Consider the following 17,900-nt stretch of genomic DNA (forward strand, 5'->3'; position numbering starts at 1 on the left):
CAGTAGGCATGTTACCTCCCACACCTGATTAGATGATTAATGGGAGGCTGTTAGAGTTGATTGTAATGTATAGAAATTTTGGGGAAAAAATTTAAAAAATCTCCAAATAATAGCCATGTTTGTGTAAAATATGTATGTTGTTTAACTTCAGATCAGCCTTGGACTTGATCAAGAATTTGGAAGGATTTAGTAAAATAACTAACTTTCCTATTATTAAACTAGTGTTTGTATCATTAGTTAACAAAAGTTCTTATATAACAGGCTGTGTGGTAAGATGTTTGGTTCTCAACCACATGGTTCTGGGTTCATTCCCACTGCATGGCACCTAAGTCAAATGTCTTCTACTATAGCCTTGAGCTGACCAAAGCCTTCTACATGGATTTGGTGGACAGGAACTGAAAGAACCCTGTTGTAAATATATGTGTGTGTGTGTGTGTGTGTGTGTGTATGTGTGTGTTAGTCCCCCACCAGCACTTGACAGCTTGGGGTTTGTGTGTTTACATCTCTATAACTTAGATAGAAGTATCAGGCTCCAAAAAAAGAAAAAAAGAAGTCCTGAGATCAATTCATTCAACTAAATGTTCTTCGAAGCAGTGCTCCAGAATGGCTGCAGTCCAATGACTGAAACAAGTTAAAAATAGAGAAAGAACAATAATAGAATGTGTTTTAAATATGAATACTTTAAACAGGTGTCTGTATCAGAAATGTTAACATGTCTAGTTTTTCTGGACTAAAAAAAAAACAATGGAAACAGTTCAACTCCTGCCAGTCTTCTGAATTTCATATATCTCTTTTAAGCCACGAAGAACCAATGTGGAATGCAACTCCAGTACCCTAAAAATGTCTCAGGAGTTGTTTGCTCTGAAAGACTCCCTCTTATCTCATTCTCATCCATCATTTTAAATCCAGGGTTTTGTCCCCATTAATTTGTGTGGCTGGATCTACCTCAATGCCATAGCAACTGCTCTCACACCATTCTCCTTTACCATTATCATGAGGCTTTTTCAGAGCTGGATTTTCTACAGAGAGCATGCCCTTGCTTATCCCCAACCTCAGTTTCTAGACATGAGTGGTCCCAAGACCAAGGGCTTTACTACGACTTTTAAGAAATGTGGTGGAAAACTAGCTCAGGAAGGCAGGGACACTACTCCCTGAGACCCCTTTCAGAGCCCCCTACCTCTTATCTGAAAAACTGAATTTGCTACTATACTCTTTACTTGTTTCAGTCATTTTACTGCAGCCATGCTGGGGCACCACCTTTAGTTGAACAAATCGACCCCAGGACTTATTCTTTGTAAGCTTAGTACTTATTCTATCGATCTCTTTTTGCCAAACTGCTAAGTTACGGGGACGTAAACACACCAGCATCAGTTGTCAAGTGATGGTGGGGGAACAAACACACATGCATATATATATGTATATATATATATATACATATATACGACGGGCTTCTTTCAGTTTCCGTCTACCAAATCCACTCACAAAGCTTTGGTCGACCCAAGGCTATAGTAGAAGACACTTGCCCAAGGTGCCATAAATATGAATAATGTTTGTTAAATAGAAAACGAAAATTTCAACAACCCAGTGGTTAATTTTAACCCAATCCTGGTGGTGGTGGTGGTGGTGGGGATACTGCTGTAATTATAAAGACTTTGAAAGAAAATTGGCCAACAGAGGACAGTAGCGTTATTAGTGTTAATATTGCTTGCTTTGTGCCTTGCAGTATTTATCATTCTGCAACTGAGCCAGTCATCGTGTCAGACCGACCCACAACACTACAACTCACGACAAATGCTACAAAAACATGGTTTACTGGAGAATAGGAAAACTTGTTAAGTGCAGTTGCTGTAAAGAGTGAAGAATTTGTTGACTCTCAGGCTCTTACTCATGTCTCCAAAGTAAGAGAGAAAATGGGTCGTTGCTTGAGCTGTAGGAAAGTAAATGACAAAAGCCCCTTCCCTAATCATCTTCACTCTCAGACAGTTTTAGCTTAATCTTTGCTGACATAGATCCTCACCAGTTTTCTTTGAATTTACTCTCTTTGTGTGGCCTCTGCCAACGTTAAATATGTATAATCAAAGCCAATGTAATGTTAAGGTTCTGTTAAATTCGTCAAGCCCACTTGACTTCTCAACATCTAATAAAATCAACCAGGCTTTTAAGTGTCTATAAATACCACGAACATAATCACAATAAAAAATAAAAATAAAAATTCCAAGAATTATATATAAACAGGACGGTAAGAACCTCCATCCACATTTTCTTAATTCTTGCTATTATACTCGTACGACATATTATGACATTTTTTTTTTTCTTATTCAGGAAGGTAGGGGAGAATTTTTCAAATGGGAGCAAGTTCTGTTTCTGCTTTGAGAGGAATTATTAGTGGGAATTGAGAGAATTATATATAAAGAAGAAATGTTAAGATCTATTTATAGAATTTAATAATGTAAAAAGCAGTGTAGGCGGCTGATTGCAAAGTTCACACAACTCAATGCCTTCCGTCTATTTAGTTTTGTTTCTCTCCTTCACAGTTTGGAGTTTTAAATGTCACAGAGTTCTAACGTTTGTCTTTCAGTTTGACACTTTTTCAGATTTGGTGAAATAAGAACCAGTAATATACTGGGCTTAATCCAATCAGCTACAAAAATTGGCTTTGTGTGTAAGATGCTTGCTTCCCAACCACATGGTTCTGGGTTCAGTCTTGCAGTTTGGCACCTTGGGCAAGTGTTTTCTGCTGTAGCACTCGACTGACTGAAACCTTGTGAGTGGATTTGGTAGACAGAAACTGAAAGAAGTCTGATGTGTGTGTGTGTGTGTGTGTATGTCTGTATGATTGTGTGTATGTGTCTGTATATGTGTTTGTGTACATGTATGTATGGGTGGGTGTGTGTGTGTGTGTGTATGATTGTGTGTGTGTGTGTGTTTGTGTATATATGTATGTATGATTGTGTGTGTGTATGTCTGTATATATGTTTGTGTACATGAGTGTGTGTGTGTGTGTGTGTGTGTGTGTGTGTGTGTGTGTAGCATGGAACAAACTACCTGCATCAGTTGTTAGCTGCCAAGACATTGCATCCTTTAAAACCTCCATGCTTCCTGAAATTCTCCAACACTATACCTGAATTTCCCCCCCCCCCTCCATACGCCTGCACACATATATATCATGACTCTCACACCATTCACTTTCCTGACTTTTGTACATAATTCTACATACTGTATGTGTACCTTAGACGAGTTGTAGTGCACCTGAGCTCTATACACAATAATTTCATTATTATTATTAAAAGGCAGGTCAACTCTACTAGACAATATTGATTTCAAATTTTGGCACAAGGCCAGCAAATTCGGGGGAGGGGGCAAGTTGACTACATCAGCCCCAGTGCTCAACTGGTATTTATTTTATCGACCGTGAAAGGATGAAAGGCAACGTCAACCATGGTAGAATTTGAACTCAGAACATAATAATGGAGGAAATGCCACTAAGTACTTTGCCTGGCGTGTTAACGATTCTTCCAGCTCGTTGCTTTAACCCTACTGGAAGATATTAACAATGTAAAGGAGTTCCAACTGAGAATGACAACCAAGTTTGAAACCAAGTTGCCAAAATCTTTATCAGCACATCACATCTCTTGCTATACTTAAGGAATTATATACAGATGCATGCTACTGATGAAAGCAACAGGAGTATGTATATTATAAAGAGTAGTTTTAAAGTTTATTTTAGCCTTTACCTTTAAAACGATAACAACATGGTCAAATTATAAATGGATGATAGTAAATTATATAAAAAAAAAACACGTTCTGTGAGGGCTTCATTTTGTCTTTCAAAATTTTTATCTGTGTTTGCACATGTTTCATTACTGGCATATTTTCGACCGTATCTGCTACACCCACATCTTGTATTAGCAGGAGGCATCTTAATGTATGCTCAACGAGTTCTTTAGTTCATTTTAGCCTTCACAGCTAAAGCCATGCTGGAGCAGTGCCAAAGTATTTTAGACTTAATTCTATGTTTCTTGGTTTCTTTTTTTTCTTCCTTGCCACACCAAATAATAAGATTGCATTCACTTCTCTAATTTTCATTGAAAGAGGAATGCTGTAGCCAAAAACGAGATTGGCATTTCTCAAGTTGGTGTCTCCATAATTAAGGACCTCTCATGGCTAAGCTCTACGGGTTTGCCCAGGAAGAAGGTCAACAAGTGTGTGTACTTCTTTTGGAGTTCTTTTATCTTTTACTTGTTTCAGTCATTAGGCTGTGGCCAGGCTGGGGCACCACCTTGAAGGGTTTTAGTTGGACGAATCGACACCAGTACTTATTGTTTTAAAGCCTGGTACTTATTCTTTTGGCCTCTTTTGCTGAGCTGCTAAGTTACAGGGATGTAAACAAACCAACACCTGTTGTCAAATAGTGGGGGGGGGGCAAACACAGACTCAAAGACACACACACACACACACACACACACACACACACACACACACACACACACACACACACACACACACACACACACACACACATATGGTAGTTTTCTTTCAGTTTCTGTCTACTAGATCCACTCAGAAGGCTTTGGTCGGCCTAAAGTTATAGTAGAAGACACTTGCTTTAGGTGCCATACTGTGGGATTGAACCCAGAACCATGTGGTCGGGAAGCAAACTTCTTACCACATGGCCACAGCTGTGGGGTACATTGAACTTTCCCTGTTCAGCTTGTGATATTAGAACCTACAACATTACTGTATGTTACAACTGTTGATCGAGTCAAATACTTGATGTCTCTTGAGCAATAGTATCCATCCATGGGTGATCATCACATGGTTCAGGAACAATTCAGTTTGATACAGTTCTTCTGACAGCATCCAAGGAAAGAGTAGAACTTGATTCTTTAAACCAATAAATCATTTGTCAGTTTTACAGTGCTAATGCTACGACCAGCAATGAACAGATCATCACACACACACACACACACACACACACACACACACACACACACACACACACACACACACACACACACACACACACACATACACACACACACACATGCATGCGGGCATGGCTGTGTGGTTAGGAAGCTTGCTTCCCAGCTGCATGGTTTCGGGTTCAGTCCCACCGCGTGGCACCTTGGGCAAGTGTCTTCTGCTATAACCCCGGGCTGACCGAAGCCTTGTGATTGAATTTGGTAGGCGGAAGTTACTGCCGTGTGTGTGTGTATACGTCTGTGTATGTGCTTGTGCCTCTCTCCCAGAGAGTGAGAGGGGGAAAATATATATATATATATATATATATATATATACATACATATATACGATGGGCTTCTTTCAGTTTCCGTCTACCAAATCCACTCACAAGGCTTTGGTGGGCCCGAGGCTATAGCAGATGTGCCTACCCACAAAACTGACGGATTCTGCATGGAAGCCCATTCCACACAATTTCCATCCACCTAATTATTATTCACAAGGCTGGGGTTATTAACCCGAGAGTTTTCGTAGACGATATTTGCCCCATGCGCTGCACAGTTATGATTAGACCCAGAATCCTGTAAAATGCTAAACCCACTTATTAATCATGCGTCCACGTCTGTGCCTGCATGACCTGGTTCAGATGCAGTTCTTATCCCCTGAACAGTCACCATCACAAGGCTGGATGCTGCAGCTCTCCACACTTACTGTGCATGCAGACTGGTATTTATTTATGTCAATGTAATCATGTTATTATTGTATTAATTGCTGTTTCTGCTGTTATTGATTTTACTCTTTCCACTTGGGGGAAGCGAATCCTCCACTTTCATTATTATACCAGCATAGATTATCAATATCTCTGAACTGAACTGGATCACAGTGAATCAGCATATTGCATATCCAGTTCCAGATGTGCTTGCTATGATGTCATAATTCTCCATTGGATATAATATGTGGGTGGGTGTGATTCTCCCATTGCAGTTTTGTTGGAATTTTACTGAAGAATGCCATTCAAGGTTCTGTTGTGACTTAGCCCCAGGTCAACCCAGATTGAGCAGACCTATGATGAAAAGCATCCCAACTATGATCGTCTCATTTTTGTATATTTATGACTGTTAGCCAATGTATCCTTTATTTTCTTAATAACATGATGATTTGATGGAGATTTGGCTGTTATGTCTAGCATATAAAACAACTACATAGGTGCTCCCTGGTTGTCTCCTAGAGCTTGAAATTTCTATCTGCTGCAAAATGTTAGTTGTGGCATTCATGCTTTTTCAAGGATGTGAACATAGGCACTGGAGCGGCTGTGTGGTTAGTAGCTTACTTACCAACCACATGGTTCCGGGTTCAGTCTCACTGCGTGGCACCTTGGGCAAGTGTCTTCTATTATAGCCTTGTGAGTGGATTTGGTAGACGGAAACTGAAAGAAGCCTGTCGTGTGTGTATATATATATATATATATATATATATATATATATATATATGTGTGTGTCTGTGTCTGTGTCTGTCCCCCCACCATTGCCTGACAACTGATGTTGGTGTGTTTACATCTCCGTAAATTGGCGGTTCAGCAAAAGACCCTGAAATAATAACTAGGCTTACAAAGAATAAGTCCTGGGGTTGATATGTTTGACTAAAGGCGGTGCTCCAGCATGGCCGCAGTCAAATGACTGAAGCTAATAAAAGAATATGAACAAAATAGCTTAGTCTGTAAAGTATTGAACTTTGCCTACTTGTTCATTGGTTGAGGTTTCAATTCCACTGCAAGCATTTGGTTCGATTTTGACTCTCCAATATATTACTGGTACATCAAGTGGTCAGCTGGCTGAATTGTTACTGCACTGTGAACAATGCTTGGCAGCATTTCTTCCAACTTTATGCTCCGAGTTCAAATACTGCCAGAGTCGACTTTGCCTTTCATCCTTTCGGGGTTGATAGAATAAGTACCATTTGAGCCCTGGGATCAATGCAATTGACTAACACCCTGACCCCCACCCCAAATTACTGGCCTTGTGCCAAAATTTGAAACCAAAGGAAAGAGTGGATTTGGCTGGTTTACAGGTAAAACAGGTAGAATATCTGAGCCAGTTTAAATGCCAAAAGGTTTGGCAGATGAATGTTAATTGTAACATTCATGGTCCTTTTTTTTTTGTATCAATTTTTGGGATGGAATATAAAAGGCAAGCTTAGTTTTCGAAGAACTCATTCTTGGAACAGACACGTATCCAGCAAGATGTTAGATATCAATTTTAGTAGTCTGCAGACACGGCTGTTTGCATCATCATTTTCTAGCCAGTGTGAGACTGCAGTAACTGACTCGATGTGGTACTGGACTTCTTGCAGGCTGTTCTTCAGTTCGAATCTTATAAGCATGCTCTTTTGCTGTTGTATTTGACCGGTACAATTAATCATAGACTCTGCAAGTCTCCAAGTTTACAAGAATAGTTTCTGGATCTTTGTGAAATATCTTCTGTAAAAACTTGGTGTCTTCCCTAGGGGAAGATGTATCTCTTATCTGTGTAGTTCCATGAAACTTGAATGGCTCAGTGCTTAGAATGTTATACTCACAAGCATGAGGTAGTGAGTTTGATTCCTAGACCGGGCTGTGTGTTGTGTTCTTGAGCAAGACACTTTATTTCATGTTGCTCCAGTTCACTCAGGTGTTGAAATAAGCTGTGACATCACTGGTGCCAAACTGTTTTGGCCTTTGCTTTTCCTTTGGACAACATCGTTGGCCTGGAGAAGGGAGGAGGCTGGTATGCATTGGCGACTGCTGGTCTTCCATAAACATCCTTGCCCAGACTTGTGCCTCAGAGGAGAACTTTCTAGGTGCAGTCTCATGGTCACTCAATACTGAAGAGGGTCTTACCCTTTACACAGAGGTGTATGTTGTGTCAGTAAAATTAGAACCTGGCAACTGGGAATTCAAACGAGGTTCACCAACTGAGCTTGTTGGGTCAGTTACCCCCAATTCTACATAATTCAACTTGCCTGTATGAAGCATTTAGCAATTGTTGCTATTTCCAGAATTATTGATGCTATTTCAAAGATGAAAATTTTCAGGAAGAAGAAAGCAGTCTTGTAATCTTCAATCTTTTACTTGCTTCAATCACTGGACTGTGGCCATGCTGGGGCTCTGCTTTGAAGGGTTTTGGTCAAACAGGTCAATTTCAGTACTTATTTTTTTGTATTAACCTTCATAGTTATTCTATTAGTTTCTTACGCCAAACTGCTAGGGTACAAGGATGTAAACAAACCAACACTGATTGTCAAGTGGTGGGGTACAAACACAAGGATACTTGAGCATAAATATGTGGATATATATACAACGTGTTTCTTTCATCTACTAAATCCACCCACAAAGCCTTGATCAGCCTGGGGCTGTAGCAGAAGACACTTGCCCAAGGTGCCATGCAGTGAGACTGAACCTAGAACCATGTGGTTGAGAAGCAAACTTCTTACCACACAGCCACTCCTGCACTTATGCTTGTGTTTTTCTTGTTTCGTTAAAAACCTAGACGAAGCTGATCTCGTTTTCGAAACCCTCTCCTGCATTTATTATATTCAGACCATGCTGCGACACTCGATCTCTTACCTTCACTCTGAACTCGAGTGACGGTAAGTGTATTATTTCATTCCTTTAGTCTTTTACTGGTTTCAGTCATTTTGACTGCGGCCATGCTGGAGCAATGCCTTCTTAGTCGAAAATATCGATCCCAAGACTTATTCTTTCTAAGCCTAGTACTTATTTCTGTCAGTCTCTTTTGCCGAACTGCTAAGTTATGGGCATGTAAACACACCAACATTAGTTGTCAAGCAATGGTGGGGGAACAAACACAGACACACACACACACACACACACACACACAAATACATACACACACACACACACACACACACACACACACACACACACATATATTATTCAAAAGAATTCCAACTCTGTCTGTTTTTTATGCTTTATTTATATGATTTCATTTATTCAATAAGACATTCAATACTTCATTTCATTTTACTATATATACTATATATTCCATATTCTATATCCCACATTAATTTTATAAGAATATAAATAAAACATAAAAAACAGACAGAGTTGGAATTCTTTTGAATAATACATTACTTTATACACTATCATACAAACCCCTTTATATATATATATATATATATATATATATATATATATATGGTGGGCTTCTTTCAGTTTCTGTCTACCACATCCGCTCACAAGGTTTTAGTTGGCCCGAGGCTATAGTAGAAGACACTTGCCTAAGGTGCCACACCGTGGGATGTTAACAGTTTAGACATTGTAACTTTGTGCTTGTATCCTTTGGAAAGGCATGAATGTTACAATTAACATTCATCTGCTTAACCTTTTGGCATTTAAACTGGCCATACCTAGCCCAGATATTCTACCTGTTTCACTTGTAAACCAGCCAGATCTGGCCTTTCACACCTACCCCACATGTCACATCATTGAGATTGCTAAGCTACAAGATAATACCTGATTAATTGACAACAATGTGGATAAACAAGCATTACATTTGATAATCTGAATGCTAAAGGGGTGAAATGTGAATATGTTGCCCTTATTAGAGATGTAGTTGGGGGTTTAATGAGGATGGCTTGACTCATAGTTTCATTATGCAGGTTGGGTGGTCATGTAGGACACCCTTGTTACATGATGATAACGATGACTTTTGATTGATTACAATGACCTCGACTGATGATGAGAGCTGCAATAAAAATGACAACAATGGTTGTGTGATGGTAGAAAATTATGTTGGCGATAATAATGATGATGATGTTGATGATGCTGGTGAGGATGATCATCAAAGCGATCGTGTTCACTTTTTCAACGAGATACCAGCCCATGCAGAAATGTTGCACATTTTGAGAACCACTTGCTGTTTTTGTTGTTGTTGTTGTTGTTGCTGTTGCTTTGTTTCCCTTCCATTAACATTACCATACTCACCATACCACCACTGATACTACTACTACTACTACTACTACTACTACCATAACTGCTACTGCCACTAATACTACCATTACTACTATTATTACTACTACTGCTGCTGCTACTACTACTACTACTAGTACTACCACTGCTGCTGCTGCTGCTACTACTACTACCACCACCACCACTACTACTACTACTACTACTACTACTGCTGCTGCTGCTGCTGACATCACATGCATCATGTCAAACCACCCACTCGCAGCAGAACAACAACAACAACCACCCCTCCCTCTGCCTAACAAGGAAAGTGAAAGAAGTATAAACATACAGAAGACGAAAAAAAAGAAAATCAAAAATCAAAATTCAAAAAAACAAATAAACCAAACCAAACAAAACAAAAGCAAACAGCCAGCCCCAGTAACAGAATGTATGCACTTGCACAAGCTTAACCTGTTTCAGCAGATATTGATCCGGCCAGTTTGTATTGAATAGCAATATAACTGTGAAACTGTAAACTATTTACTGCACAAGACAATTAAACCGGAGTAATTGCTGCAGCAGACAGCAACCAAGGATGGAGGTAAACTTCGATGCTTGGATGCTTGGAGAGTAATTTACTGCTCATCTAATTGCAATGGCTACAGGTTGTTATTGTTGTTCATATTGCTGTCGGTCAGCTCCCAGGTCAGCCTTGGTCTGAAGCATTCTAACTGTGATCATCTCATCCTTTTCTTTGATCATGACTGACCATGGGTTTGCGTCTAGAAAGTCACCCTCCGAGGCACGAGTCTGGGCAAGGTTGTTTATAGAAGACCAGCAGTCGTCCGTGCATACCAGCCTCCATTCTCCATGCCACCGATGTTATCCAAGGGAAAGGCAAAGGGGCCAATACAGCTTGGCACCTGTGACGTCGCAACTCATTTCCACAGCTGAGTGAACTGGAGCAACGTGAAATGAAGTGTCTTGCTCAAGAACACAACACACAACCCAGTCAAGGAATCGAACTTGCAACCCCAGGATTGTAACCCTGATGCTCTAGCCACTGAACCGTGTGCTTTCACTAGGTGTATCCCATTATCTAATATGTCCTCCCATTTTTTAAAAGTAGGGTAGGATTTGGAGGATATTGACCTGCTATTTCTAGTAGGTTAAATGACTGTATAAAGCTGTGGTTCCCAAATTCCTTAATATCTGAACCAGATCTAAAGCTGGATTTTTTTTAAGGGGACACACCAAAAAAGTTAAACAAGCCAGTTAAAAAAAAAAAAAATATTTAGAGAAGAAAAACGATTGGCGGTTGCAGATTTATACTTGTGGGCCACATGTGGTCCTTGGAACTGCAGCTGAGAGCCTCTGGTGTAGAGGCTATCACATTTGTGAAAGGCAAAGTGCATTCCTGGTGGGAAATCAATCTTTGGTACTTACCTCCTTACTACTGAAGCTCTGGCACAGATGGTAAAGAGATATAGTGAGATGCTTCTATGATAGCTGCTAGTTAATTAGGCTGTGTGCTTGAGTAGTTTGCTTCTCAATCATGTGGTTTTGGGTTCAATCCCATTGCTTGACACTTCAGGCAAGTGTATTCTACTGTGGCTTTGGGTCGACCAAAGCTGTATGAGTGAATTTTTGTTGACAGAAAATGAAAGAAGCCCATTTTGTGTGTGTGTGTGTGTGTGTGTGTCTTTCTGTCTCTTTGTGCTGACATCACATTATGGTTGAGACATACTCTGTAGAAGAATTTCAACCATGTTTCGTGGTCTGCTACCACAACAACTCCTTTATAGGATCCAGTTAGCTCAAGACATCATCAGGAGGAACCATGTCCGGTTTCGGCCCCTACTCTCCTCTACCGTTTTGATGTGGCAGGGTCCCCCCCTTTCGGAGGTGTCTTCAGCTCTGGTGTTGAGTGCATGTCTTCTTTCTTCTGTTCCCTGACCTCTTTGATGCAGCATCAAACGAGTGTCAGCGGCCAACTGTCAGTTTCTGCCTGCCAAATCTACTTTCAAGACTTTGGTCAGCTCGGAACTGATACTTGCCCAGGGTACTGTCCAGTAGGATTGAACCTGAAGCCTTGAGGTTTGGGAAGCAAACTTCTTAACTACACAGCCATGCCTGCACCTGATATTCTGAATGAAAAAAAAAGAGATTAAGCACAGATGCACCCTAAACAATTCCTACACACTTGGGATTTGCTCCAAGTACCTTAAAAATTATTGAACACTAAGGGGTTCTCTTAGGGGCTTAAGGAAAACCAAATGATTACAGCATAGAGAGAGCTGGCACTCCATTGGTTACGATGATGATGGTTCCAGTTGATCCGATCAACGGAACAGCCTGCTCATGAAATTAACGTGCAAGTGGCTGAGCACTCCACAGACATGTGTACCCTTAGCGTAGTTCTCGGGGGAGATTCAGCGTGACACAGAGTGTGACAAGGCTGACCCTTTGAATTACAGGCACAACAGAAACAGGAAGTAAGAGTGAGAGAAAGTTGTGGTGAAAGAGTACAGCAGGGTTCGCCACCATCCCCTGCCGGAGCCTCGTGGAGCTTTAGGTGTTTTTGCTCAATAAACACTCACAACGCCCGGTCTGGGAATCGAAACCGCGATCCTACGACCACGAGTCCGCTGCCCTAACCACTGGGCCATTGCGCCTCTACGATTACAGCATAAGACTGAATCTAAAATAGCCCACCCGACCCCACTCCTTTCTACCATGATGCAGTGACAAGAACAACGGCTATTATTATTGCTGTTATTGTTATTGACTCTAGCTTGGTTTGTGGAGGCCGTGGAGAGTAACACTGAATGTTCTTTATGCTATCTAATTCAATTTGTTTCACATTTCTAGGTTCAAATACAACTAGGCTGACTTTACCATTCAGTCCTTAGGGAGTTTTTATGGAGAATCTATAGATTGATTGCAGGTAATTTATTGGGATGGTATCATAGGCTGTACACATTTCTTCTCCATTAACATGGATCCTCTCTCCTCTGTTTTTTATCCTGTTTTCTACTTTCATTTTTCTTCTTTCTCTACTTTCTTCTCTTTCATCTTGGACTTCTCTTTATCTTCTCTATTTCGCTGTTTTATTTTCCTTTTCTTTTCGTCTTCCTATGGTTGTTTCAGTCGAGGGCGGCGAGCTGGCAGAATCGTTAGCACGCCGGGCGAAATGCTTAGCGGTATTTCGTCTGTCTTTACATTCTGAGTTCAAACTCCGCCGATGTCGATGTTGCCTTTCATCCTTTCGGGGTCGATTAAATAAGTACCAGCTATGCACCGGGGTCGATGGAATCAACTTAAACCCTTTGTTTGTCCCCTCTATGTTTAGCCCCCTGTGGGCAATAAAGAAATATGTGGTCGTTTCAGTCATTGGACTGTGGCCATGCTGGGACACTGCCTTGAAGATTTGAGTCGAACGAATCAGCCCCATGTATTTATCTTGAAGTACGATACTTGTTCTATTGTTTGCTTTTGACAATGCTGGTTTGTTTACATTCATGTAAACAAATCAACGCTAGTTGTCAAGTGGTGGCACACACACACACACACACACGATGGGCTTCCACACAGTTTCTGTCTAACAAATTCACTCACAAGACATTTGTTGACCCCAGGGCTATCCAAAGGTGCTTTGCAGTGGGACTGAACTTGAAACCCTGATCTTCTTAACCACAGAGCTGTATTCGCATCTCTTGCTTATTATTTTATTCACTTATTTTTTTCTTTTATATTTCTTTTATTCTTTCCTTTCCTTTCTTCTTATTGAGGGTCAATGCACAAATTCCACTTGTAGTTTGCAGTTAGCAGAAAGCAAGGAGTGCCTGGTGGTGCAGAGGTGATCGGATTTCTGTGCTCTCCTCGTTTCTTAGGTGATGGCTTTTCATTCCTTTCTGGATGGGTGTCTTTGTTTATGAATCATTTTATTCAGTTCTATATTTAAGACATGAGGAATTATGTACATTATTTTCATTATTTACATTATTTTACATTTGACGGATATTTGTCCTCATCTTGTTTGTTGTTAACACAACGTTTCGGCTGATATACCCTCCAGCCTTCATCAGGTGTCTTGGGGAAATTTCGAACCTGGGTTCTCATTCCTAAGGTATTGTTCAATGTTATTATTATTATTATTAGTAGTATTCAGGTTACTGCCTAGTGACCTGAATAGTAATAATAATAATAATAATAATAATAATAATAACATTGAACAATACCTTAGGAATGAGAACCCAGGTTCGAATTTTCCCCAAGGCACCTGACGAAGGCTGGAGGGTATATCAGCCGAAACGTTGTGTTAACAACAAACAAGATGAGGACAAATATCCGTCAAATGTAAAATAATGTATCTTTTTATTGTTTCTGAAATTATTAACCTGTTTCCATGTTGCAATGTTTTTGTCCCTCTCCTCCTCTTTGCTTATTAAATAAATTTTATATTCACTAAGAAGCTCATCGTATATATATATATATATATATATATATATATATATATATGTATGTATGTATGTATGTATGTGTGTGTGTGTGTGTGTGTGTGTGTGTGTGTGTGTGTGTGTGTATGCATTTGTGTGTCTGTTTGTCCCCAACCATCACTCAACAACTGATGTTGGTGTGTTTACATCCCCGTAATGTAGTGGCTTGGCAAAAGGGACTGATAGAATAAGTACTAGGCTTTCAAAGACTAAGTCCTGCGGGTCGATTTGTTCGACAAAAGGTGGTGCTCCAGCATGGCTGCAGTCACATGACTGAAACAAGTAAAAGAATGAAAAAAAAATATTTTACAATATAAAATAAAATACGCTCGACTCAAGAGGATCTGTAACTAGATTTTTGAACTCAGATCATTCTGCTATTGCTGTATTTGAAAATTTCAAAGAAGCTTTACAAGTGCCTCATAAAAATGGTTAAATGAGACTAAAATTATTATTATCTCTGGCAGCAGATGGGTGGGAAAAAAAAAATGTAATCCCACCACCAAAAAACAAAAACAAACAAGCCAATAATTATTTGAGCAATACCTTAACATTTATTGGCTGTGTCCATTTGATTGGAAACTTAAAACAGTTTGTTTCTTTCTCTATTTTTACCTCTTTATTTTTCTCCCCCTTCAACCATAATATTGCTGTATAATGAACAAAGCCAACCAATAACAGCTGGCTTAAAATTGCTCAAAGTTTACTTGTAGTAGTAAGTTGGTGCTATTTTGTTTCCGTTTAAACGAATTATTACAAAAGGCAGTAAAATTAAATCTTGGCTTTATTTTGACTTCAGCCTTGCATTGTCAACAGCAGGATCTGATAGATACAACAGTTTAACAAATGTAGTCATGTATACAGCGTTGGTTGAATGGGTCTATAGCTGTGACTGTTTTGTATTTACTGGTTTTAAAAATAAACTAACTCATAGATAATGTAGACTTAGCTGTGTGGTGGAGGCGCAGGTGTGGCCATGTACACAAGGACAGGCATGGCTGGGCAGCTAAAAAGCTTGCTTCATATGCTCTTGGTTTCAGGTTTAGTTGCACTGTATGCTACCTTTGGCAAGTCTCTTCCGCTTTAGTCTCAAGTCAACCAATGGTTTTCCAAGTAAAACTTGTACCAAAGCCAGTCATATATCATCATCGTTTAACGTCCGCTTTCCATGCTAGCATGGATGGGATGATTTGACTGAGGACTGGCGAACCAGAAGGCTGCACCAGGCTCCAATCTGATCTGGCAGAGTTTCTACAGCTGGATGCCCTTCCTAACGCCAACCACTCCGAGAGTGTAGTGGGTGCTTTTACGTGCCACCGGTACGAGGGCCAGTCAGGCGGTACTGGCAACGGTCATGCTCAGAATGGCGTTTTTTATGTGCCACCTGCACAGGAACCAGTCCAGTGGCACTGGCAACAAGCTCGCTCGAATGATTTCTAATGTGCCACCGGCACAGGTGCCAGTAAGGTGACACTGGTAAAGATCATGCTCAAATGGTGCTATTTACATGCCACTGGCATGGAAACCAGACAGCTGCTCTGGCAATGATCACACTCGGACGGTGCTGTTAGTGCTCCACCGGCACAGGTGCCAGTCATCGAATATGGTTCAATTACGATTTCGATTTCATTTAGTTGGAATTTACAAAAAAAAACCAAAAGATGAAGACAGGTGTATAAACAACAAACATGTGTATTAGTTTAACGCTCGGAAGGTGAGAAAGTCTTTTACGTTTCTCAAAGTGTATGTTAACTGTTTTTGAGAAACTTAATTGTTTAATGACACATGAGTGGCTGTGTGGTAAGCAGCTTGCTTACCAACCACATGGTTCCGGGTTCAGTCCCACTGCGTGGCACCTTGGGCAAGTGCCTTCTACTATAACCTCGGGCTGGCCAAAGCCTTGTGAGTGGATTTGGTAGACGGAAACTGAAAGAAGCCCGTCGTATATATGTATATCGTCGTCGTCGTCGTCGTTTAACGTCCGCTTTCCATGCTAGCATGGGTTGGACGATTTGACTGAGGACTGGTGAAACCAGATGGCTACACCAGGCTCCAATTTGATTTGGCAGAGTTTCTACAGCTGGATGCCCTTCCTAACGCCAACCACTCAGAGAGTGTAGTGGGTGCTTTTACGTGTCACCCGCACGAAGGCCAGTCAGGTGGTACTGGCAACGGCCACGCTCATCTTGCTCGAAAAACCTCATGTGTCACCCACACAAGAGCCAGTTCAGGGGCACTGGCAATGATCTCGCTCGAAAAATTTCATGTGTCGCCCGCACATGAGCCAGTCCAGGGGCACTGGCAATGATCCCGCTCGAAAGATTTCATGTGTCGCCCGCACATGAGCCAGTCCAGAGGCACTGGCAACGATCTCGCTCTAAAATCCTACGACGGCCCCACACAAGAGACAGTTCAGTGGCACCGGCAACGATTTTGCTCGAAGAAATTTCATGTGTCACCCGCACAAGAGCCAGTCCAGGGGCACCGGCAACGATCTCGCTCGAAAAATCTGATGTGTCACTCGCACATGAGCCAGTCCAGGGGCACTGGCAATGATCTCGCTCGAAAATCCTACGACGGCCCCGCACAAGATCCAGTCCTGGGGCACAGGCAACGATCCTGCTCGAAAGATTTCATGTGTCACCCGCACAAGAGCCAGTCCAGGGGCACTGGAAATTCCAGGGGCACTGATATATATATATATATATATATATATATATATATATATATATATATATATGTATGTGTGTTTGTGTGTCTGTGTGTCTGTGTTTGTCCCCCCACCATCGCTTGACAACCGATGCTGGTGTGTTTACGTCCCCGTAACTTAGCGGTTCGGCAAAAAAAGACCGATAGAATAAGTACTAGGCTTACAAGAATAAGTCCTGGGGTCAATTTCTCGACTAAAGGTGGTGCTCCAGCATGGCCGCAGTCAAATGACTGAAACAAGTAAAAGAGTAATAGAGAACTTAATAAAATAATTACCTGGATTAAAAATATGCTCTAGGCTGGTTTTATTGATTAAATCATACAAGACAGGACTCTGTCATGGTTACTGTCTACTGCCTGAAAGCAGTGAAAGAATATAAAACAATGAGATAACGCTGGGTTTGATCTTAGAGCCTGCTTGATCAGAGCTGACAGGAGAGCAAAAGACAACTACAACAGCCCATTTATAAAATGGTTATTTTCAGATTGAGGTTACCATATCTAAAAATATGTTTATCACTGAATATATGAATAAGATTGACGAGCAGGAAGTGGCACTGCGACATGAGTTTTTTGTCTTTAACTTAATCAGAAACAGCTGATAGTCTCAGAGGGAAAAAAAATTATAGGATAGAAGAAGGGGGTAGCTTATTTTAGATGCAATACACAAAAAAAATTGTGAAATTACACAGAGCCCCTCCCCCCCCCCCCCGAAAGAATTTGGGGTTTCATTGTTTTCTTCAATTATTTATAATTTCGACTTTGATGGGGCCCAGAGAATACAGTAT

General features: G+C 40.8%; 1 protein-coding gene across 1 annotated transcript in view; it reads left to right on the forward strand.

Moving 5' to 3' along the window:
• The window catches only part of LOC106877294 (WD repeat and FYVE domain-containing protein 3), a 293,550-nt gene that overhangs the window by 100,055 nt on the left and 175,595 nt on the right, over nucleotides 1-17,900 (forward strand). The window lies entirely within an intron of this gene.

Source organism: Octopus bimaculoides, chromosome 5, assembly GCF_046866305.1.
Source record: "Octopus bimaculoides isolate indiv1 chromosome 5, ASM4686630v1, whole genome shotgun sequence".
Lineage (NCBI taxonomy): Eukaryota > Metazoa > Mollusca > Cephalopoda > Octopoda > Octopodidae > Octopus > Octopus bimaculoides.